Here is a 9,273-nt window from a genome sequence, read left to right as displayed (position 1 = left end):
TCCGTAATCCCAGTCATATAAACGAACCCTCTCCCCTGATGATACAAAACGTCACAGTATAGTTTGATGCAAGCTTTCACTCTTTACATCTTTCGGGTGGAAAGCTAAATTTAATTTCCTGGAAACAACATCCTACTTCCGTTGGCCCGAGATAAACACTTGAATTTCATATCTTCGTGGAGAAGCTATATTTTCGTGATGTTACGCACCCGAGCGCGAGGAATATATTTATGAATGGAGGACACACACACACACACACACACACGTGTTTACGATTTGGTCATATCTTCATACTCTCGACGTCCTAAACTTTAGATGCAACTGATGTAACCGAGGAGATCTAACAACAGAGATGGAGCTGCACTAGAGTGGCTCACAATGTACTAATTTTATTTATTTGATGCCTTTTTGCTTAGCCTTAGTGGAGATATGAATAGGTTTAAAACGCTCTATAGCAGAGGATTCTATAGAAGAAAGTGTACATAGATTTTCTGTTGGTAACTTTCCACGTGAACACTGGAGGAAATAATGAAGAAGGGGGATTCACCTACATAAAATATTATACCTTGGGGCTTCGCCGATTCTGATTGCAAGTTTGATAATAAAAGATGTTGCACAATAGAACTTGTATTTTCTGTAACCTACTGAAACTTTTACTCCTTTCTCTAAAAATTTGTATGGTACTTCATATACATAGTACATATATATATAATATATAATTTTTTTTTTATTTTTTGAAATATATATATATATATCTATAGATATAGATTATATATATATATATATCTATATATATTATATATATATATATATATATATATATTGTGATGGCTGGCTTGACCACCACACAAAACACTAAACTTTTATCAAATAGTATTCACCAAAATACCATACTAAGTCCACAAAAGGTGGAATAGTATCCAACTTCAATAAGAGTGCAAAGTCAATTCAAGGGGACAAAGAAAATACCACAAAAATATACTTAATTTTAATACACAAGTGTCAGATAGAAATAACACCTGAACCTCAATAATACAATAATTAATGAGAAACACTCACTCTTAAACTCCCTGAAAAAGAAAACAATTACACGATTAAAGAAAGGTCATCAACACATACATACTGAAAGGGGAGAGGGTCCAGAAAGGAGGAGGCAAGCGAAAATATCCCTAACAAATTCCTCTAACGACTTTATAGGTCTCCTCTTAGAGGACAATAAACTCCACGTCTGGAGGCTTAATCAGGGTGGCAGGGAAAATTCATCCGAAACTATGGTGTTGGAAGGTTTTCACAAGCTCCACTAATGACGTCAGCAGAGGATCACAGGTCGTGATCTCGATAAATAAATATAGGTATAACTATTATTACCTTGGGACAGAGAGGTCCTCTTGGCTTTTACTGAACCAAGGGCAGTACACAAAATGCAGAATAAAAGGTCCTTGCTGCAGAGTAAGGATATCCAATAAGCTATACAGCTTCAAAACGTAGCTCTGCAATGTGGCGAGGAAAAAATATAGTTCCAACAGCAATAGTCGTGCCCTTCAAGGTTGGAGGCTCAGAAACACACTGAGGCAAACTCCTCCAAGCGTAAACCTCCATCCCTCGGATAACGAAGGAGCGCAGCCACGTAACCAACACAACTTGAAAATATAAAACAGTCTTTAGCTAATAATAAACATCAAGATAACCACCGGTGAGGAGATAAAAAGCTAATAAAGAAAGTGTCAGGTATTTCCTTTCTTAAAACTAGAATCTTGAGTGTTGGTTCTATTTTCATCCAATAGATGATGTTATTTGTCCATTCTATCATCCTTGGGTGTAGTTTGCATTCGCTTTAATAGATGGCGTTGGTTGTTCTGTTCGTTATTTTAGTGTCCTTGGTATTACTTATTGTTTACTTTTGATTTACTTTCCAAGTGATAGCCACTACCTTACGAACCTCGCAACCTTTCACATGGTAAGAAGTTATTTGCTCTTTGATTATACACCTTATGTTCTATGAAAATAATTATTATGTTAAGCTATTATGGTTTAATAGTGATATGTTAACAGTGACCTTTTGTTCTAAGCTATTGTTTGTGTATTTATTTTGCAGACACTCTACCTTACCTTACCTTGCCTTGCCTTGCTTGACATTATCTTGCCTTATGGTGTCTTGTCTGTTTGACATCTTGTCTTAACTTGTATGACCTGTTGGATGAACAGTTTTACTTACCTGGTGCAAGATCTGTCATCATGGATCTACAATCTTCAGCCATCTAGACAATTTCAAGAATGTACCCACATTCTAAACCACTACGTACCATCTTCAGCCATCTAGATAATTTCAAGAGTGTACCCACATTCCAACCTACGTGTCATCTATTACTATTATGAATTATTCTATTTATTGTTAATAAATTAATAATTTTTATAATTCTTTTTACTTGATACCAGTCTAGCCTAATACATTTCCATCCATGCAAATAAAAGCTTGACAGAAAGAATACAACACTTCTATACTTAACATTAAAAATCTATAAACTTAATTTAGAAATTAATGACAATTAAGTTACAATATATATATTTCCAAAAAAATTTGCCCCAGCCAAACATATAGTAGCCCCAATCTTTAGCCATCTTGGCTGGCTGGTTGCGTTGTGATGTGTTCAAGAGATATGGAGGCTTAGTGTGGGTCTCTGGAACGTGATTTGGAGGCTTAGTGTGGGTCTCTGGAAAGGGAATTGGAGGCTTAGTGTGGGTCTCTGGAATGGGATTTGGAGGCTTAAGCCCCTTCCACACGAAGGGCAAATGCACGGCGGGCAGACACTGTTACCAATTTTGTGAGTGGATGGCGATCACGAGTGTGGTCCAAGTCAAAGGCTTGCCTGCCTGTAACTACTACCTCCCTTGGATTGTTTGGTCTGGTAACACTGTTGAAAAGCGAGAGAATTACGGGCAAATCAGAGTGCCCGTCGTGTCTTTGCCCCTCGTGTGGAAGGGGCTTTAGTGTGGGTCTCTGGAAAGGGAATTGGAGGCTTAGTGTGGGTCTCTAGAATGGGACCCGGAGGCAGAGGGGGGAACTCTAGTAAGAGGGTCAAGGACAGAGGGTGGGACTCTAGTAAGGGAGTTGGAGGCAGAGGGAGGGACTCTAGTAAGAGGGTCAAGGACAGAGGGGGGGACTCTAGGGAGGGAGGACGGAGGCAGAGGGAGGGACTCTAGGGAGGGAGGATGGAGGCAGAGGGAGGGACTCTAGGGAGGGAGGATGGAGGCAGAGGGAGGGACTCTAGGGAGGGATCTGGAGGCTGAGTGAGTGCCTCTGGGTTAGGTTTTCCTGGAACCAGGACTGGACAACTAATGTCAATTCCACAGGACTCTCGCCTTAATGTCATGATTTTTGGCTTGGAAGTCTCCAATAAAGGGATTTTGACGAAGGAAAAATCTATTTCTGGGGGAAGACCTGTGTCGGCTGGTGAAATGGTCCTGTAGCATGCATTTTTAGGTATAAATAGATTCTAAATATACCAGAGAAAAAGCTAAAATGGAATGCTGAAGTTACTACCCTACTCAATCACCCGAAGGGCGTCGGTATAATGCACTAGGTTTCTATCACAGGACTTCTGCCAATTAGAAGATTCCTTTTAAAGTCCCTCACAAGGGAAGAGCCGTTACAAGGACTACCACTCATACCTTCCGCTCGCTACTACTACTACCACCCACGCCCGGCATCTTCATTCCTGTAATTAGCGCATTGCTTTCTGCACGTGTCTCTCGTTGCTTCCTGTTGTGTGCTTTTTGTCGACGCTATTTCCCTTTTCAGAGGCATCTACTCCCCCCAAACCCTGTAGCTATTCTTCTATTCACCTTTACCTACCTTTCTGAAGATCTATGTGTCCCTCTGTCACCCTTCACCTCTTTCGTACCGGTTTCCCCTATTTCTCTCTGATAAACTCTACCTCTTTCCCCGTAGACCCATAATAACCGCCACCTCTTGTTTTTTTTTCTTACTCCCTGCCTCCCTCTGTTAACCTCTACATATTCCTCTTGATTCCTTTGCTCCCGCTAGACGCTTTTAACTCCTTTTATCTACACCGCTGTGTTCCCCTGTTAATTTCCCCCCCCTTATCCCAAAACACCTGTCCTCCTCATTTATACTTCACTCCTCTTTCCCCAGACGCATTTGTACTTCTATTATCCTCCACCTCTTTCTCCCTAGACCACTGTGACCCTCTGTAGACCTTTATCTCTTTATCCCCAGGTCCCTCTATTTTTCTTTAAACCTTTGCCTTTTCCCCAAGAAACCTATGTCCCTCTGTAGACCTCTATTTCTTTATCCCTAGGTCCCTCTATTTTCCCTTTAACCTTTGCCTCTCTTCCTAGAACCCTATGTCCCTCTGTAGACCTCTATTTCTTTATTTCTAGGTCCCTCTATTTTTCTTTTAACCTTTGCCTCTCTTCCTAGAACCCTATGTCCCTCTGCAGACCTCTATTTCTTTATTTCTAGGTCCCTCTATTTTTCTTTTAACCTTTGCTTTTTTCCTAGAACCCTATGTCCCTCTGTAGACCTCAATCTCTTTATCCTTAAGTCCCTCTGCTTCTCTTTTACCTTCTCCATCCTCTCTAGAACCCAGTGTCTACTCCGGGGACCTCTAAATGTAGATCCTTGAACCATCCGCCGGTGGCCCTCTACCTCTCCTCCGGGATCCGTGACCTCCGTTCAACTCTCGGGGCAGCGGCGGCGGCAGCGGAGTTGCCGAACTTTTGAAAACAAAGACTCATTTGTCTTGAGAATTTTGACTTCCAAACTCCAGGATCCCTTTTCTCTCGAATTCGTTCAAACGCCTCGACATTTATCATCTTCGAAAGGAGGGGAAAATTCCTTAATGAGGACGACGCGGATGCCATTAAGACGTTCTCTCTCTCTCTCTCTCATCATGAAGGGGGCGAAGGAGTGGTCGTTAAGTGAAGTCGTTAGATGTAGTTATGATGTCGTTTGTCAATTGGGTGGCTGGTGATGTCGCGGGCGACTGGTGTTGGCGTGATGACTGTCCTTTCTGAGACTTGTATGGGGAGAGAGAGAGAGAGAGAGAGAGAGAGATTTTTCTTACCTTTGAATAAACTTTTGCAATATATAGATATTATAATATATATATATATATATATATATTATATATATGTTGGTATATATATATATTTAGATATACGAAATATACATATATATATTTATATATATATATATATATATATATATATATATATATATATATCTATATATATATATTATATGTATATATGTGTGTATATATATATATTTATATATATATATATATATATATACATACACACACACACACACACACACACACACATATATATATATATATATATATATATATATATATATATATATATATTATTATAGGTATAAGCCACGAAGGAAAGTGAAACACTGGAGTAGCTAATCTTTATTTATGCATTTATCACGTTCCAAACTTTCGTGATTTATTTATATATATATATATATATATATATATATATATATATATATATATATATATATATATATATATATATATATAACCTGTTATCAGCGTAAAAATATTTCTGCAAAAATCGGTTCTAAACGCAACATCTCTTTAACACCAAAACACATTCAGAGCGTTAAAAAAAAAGAAAAAAAAATCGTCTTGGACGCAATATTCTTTCAATTCTAAGCGTTCTCATCGAAAAGTCGGTTTAGAACGCAAAAAAAAAAAAAAAAAAAAAAAACAAAAAAAAAAAAAAAAAAAAAAACAAAAAAAAAAACAGTCGTTAAAACGAGGAAAATAAATAAATAGATAAAAGCACTGAATCCAAAACGCACTTTTGAACTCCCAAATCTCTCAGCGGAAATCGCTCTCGAGCGCGAAAATCTTGGGGTGAAATCCTGCTCCCAACTTGTAATAACTTGGAACGAATTGGAATGGAATAGGAATCGGATTAAATAGTGGATTCCCGCCGCATGAATTCCCACATCCTCTTAACTATTTGAAGTGCTTTTTATTTCGATGCTGATTCGCGAAATTTAAGTCCCATCAAGAGCCTCTGCTGTTCCCGCCTTCCCTCCCCCCCCCAGCACCCCCCGCCCTCTTGCCCAGAGAGTGGTGCTTGGTTTTCCTCTCTTTCTTTATCTCTATCTCTCTTTCTCTCTCTTTCAGGTAGGTTTTCTTTTATCGCATTGGACTTTAGCTAGTGAAGCGGAAATTATTTCGAAGTGGTAATCATAAAAATAATAATGATAAAATCCGAGTGGCTCTTTCTTGTTTGTCCGTTCCGGTGTGGGCAGGGTAGGTAGGGGAGACATGGCACATCCATCCTTCCCCTGTAAACCTGTTTGTCCGCCCCGGGTGAGGGCGGGTTAAGTAGGGGATCGGGAGGGTAGCGGAGACATGACACATCCACCCACCTCCTGCAAACCTGTTTCTCCGGGTCAGGTAGGGGTCATGCAGCTCGTAATAATATAATAATAATAATAATAATGAAACATAACAGAAATAATACTAATAACATAACAACAATAAAACATGAAATATAACAACGGTAACGATTATAATGGATATAATATTTTTAGTAAAATTTTTGAAATAAATTGTTTTTTTTTCTTCTGATCGAATGTGTTATAGTAAGAGAAGCGAAAATATATTGAATATTTTCCTTTATTTACAATTATCATTATGACTTTTCCTTTCTAAGCATTCGTATGGAAAAAAGCTTGAAGTTGTTTTACCTTAATAAAGCGAAGTTTCCCTCATCATAAATTGCATAGAAGAAGCAAAGAAAAGACTAACACAATTAAATGATATAAGTCAAGATGAACCAACATTAGAAGGAAGCATAGACCACGAACAACAATGAAAAGCAAAATAAATAAATTCACGACGAACGCCTCGCTCGATTCCACCCCATCCGGCCCAAACACTTTCCCTCCGGTCTTTGGCGACTCGGCCAGGATAGCTCATGCGCAGTTCGCGGGAGCCATCCGTCAGAATATCACAAACAACTTACTCAGCGGGAAAAAGTCGGGGAGGTTGAACCAAGTCACGTCGTCTTCCCTTGGCGAGGCGAATAGGCTGGGGTGAATTCTATATAGCAGCAGTGGCGGTGAGCACACGGGAATTCCATACACAGCAGAAGTGAGTCCTGAGGAGTCGCCGAAAGGCTTTGGAAGGTGTTAATTGATGGATGTAATGAGATTACGGAAGGTGTGCCCGCGGCACTGATGAAAGGCGCTTGCTTTCCCGCGACGTGACTGGCTCTGTGAGAGAGAGAGAGAGAGAGAGAGAGAGAGAGAGAGAGAGATAACTGGACAGATTGGAGAAGAGCAGAGCGGGACAGATAAATCACATTTTAAGAGAGAGAGAGAGAGAGAGAGAGAGAGAGATAACTGGACAGATAGCAGGACAGATAAATCACATTTCAAGAGAGAGAGAGAGAGAGAGAGAGAGAGAGAGAGAGAGAGAGAGAGAGAACTTTCCCTTCTCCCAATTCTTGCTTTCTTTCCCTCCCAATACATAAAGACAAAACAGTACCACGCCGCTTTCCATAAGTAGAAAAGAGAGAGAGAGAAAATATGAGAGAAAATAACATCAAAGGAAAGGAGTGGATGGAGGGCCAAAGAGAATTATTCTTGAGCCATGCTGAGGACCCCCTGAATAACTCCGCGGAGACTTGATAAGGGATATAAAGGGGCTTTCCGGAAGGACAATCAGGGTTTCTCTGACCAGAAAGAGGACGTCTAATGTAGGTCATGCGTATATGATACGAACAAGGAGATTGTTCCGGCTTAGCTGCGGCCACTTTTCTTGGTCTTTTGTGTGTTTTTTTTTGTGTGTGTCTGTCTGTCTGTCCTCAGATTTTATTGATAAACTATATACACTTGAGTCTGTCTTTAGGATGCAAGGGGCATCGATCAACAAGGCGTGATCCGACCTCCAGTTAATCAGGTCGCGTGCTAAAATCTATGGTCGAGCAGCACGTTGTTTCACCAACGAAAATTAAAATAAATACGCAATATTTTATTGGAAATAATTGCTCTGTATTGTATAACATGTACATTATTTATATTTGACATTTTCATTCTATTACATAAATCATAAACATCCAATCCTAAAATCCCTGTATCTGTAACTCAACACGAAACATTTCTTTCAGACTTTGTTAGGCTTTTCCATAGGGCTTTCCTACTACTCCCCCCCACCCCCAACAAGAACAACTACAGCAATAACAACAACGTAGTTTGTAGGCATACTCCCCGAGTAAGCGAAAACTGATATAAATTCTGTAGATTGAGTTATTGTCAGGTAAAAGCATTAATGAGGGAATTCTTTTTATGGTGTATAAACGGATCTGGATCTGAGAGCAACTTTTATTCTTTTTTTATAAAGGTAAAGATGGATTCCAACTAAATGTTGTAGAGTGGTTTGAGGCCACGGAAGAGATGATTGGATTTAGAGGTAATCTAGACCTTAATACCAAGATTTCCAGAAATATTATTACCAGACTTCAATCAAAATTGGATAAGGGGAAGTTTTTAAAGTTTTTAAAAGTTCCTGGTTGGTTTACATAGAAGTTTGTGGACAGACAGATTTTAATCGAAGTTTGTGGAGTGGGTTGTGACCAGTTAAAAATTACAACAATAAATTTTTTTTTGTAAAGTTAATAATGAGTTTCAATTAAAAATTGTTTTCACTGAAGATTTAATTAGGTTTATAGTTTGATTTTGATCCAAATACTAGTTTTTCATAAAGTTATTGACTGATTTCAATATGCTTCTATGGGTGGGTTATGAGTGATGAAAATTTCTTCATATTTTGAGATGGGTTCCTGTTCAAATAATTTTCTATTTTCAGAACAGTTTTTTTCTTTTTAATAAAGTTAATGAAGGATTTCAAAAATAAGATACAATTCTTTTCTAAACTATTGGAGATGAGTTTTAAATACATTCTGTAGAATTACTGGTTGGTCTGGACGCTAATGCATTATCTTCAGAAAGTTAATGATGGTGTCAATTATATTTTGCAGAAGGGACTATGGCCAACGAGTTTTGACAGATTAAAGATTTCTGGACTCTGATCAAATGTTGTAGGTTGAGTTTTTCATATCTTAGACCTGAAGAACATAGAAATTAAAAAGAAAATGAGGAAAAAAGGCGAGACTTAAACTAAGAAGGTAGTGAAAGACCTCCCAAAGGATTAAAAATCCTTAAAAGAGTCAGGAAAAGCAGGAGGCGACAGAGAATTCCAGAGCTTGGGGGAG

The sequence above is a fragment of the Macrobrachium nipponense genome, chromosome 49 (assembly GCF_015104395.2).
Source record: "Macrobrachium nipponense isolate FS-2020 chromosome 49, ASM1510439v2, whole genome shotgun sequence".
In the NCBI taxonomy this organism is placed as follows: domain Eukaryota; kingdom Metazoa; phylum Arthropoda; class Malacostraca; order Decapoda; family Palaemonidae; genus Macrobrachium; species Macrobrachium nipponense.
Note: the sequence above shows the minus strand (reverse complement) of the source record.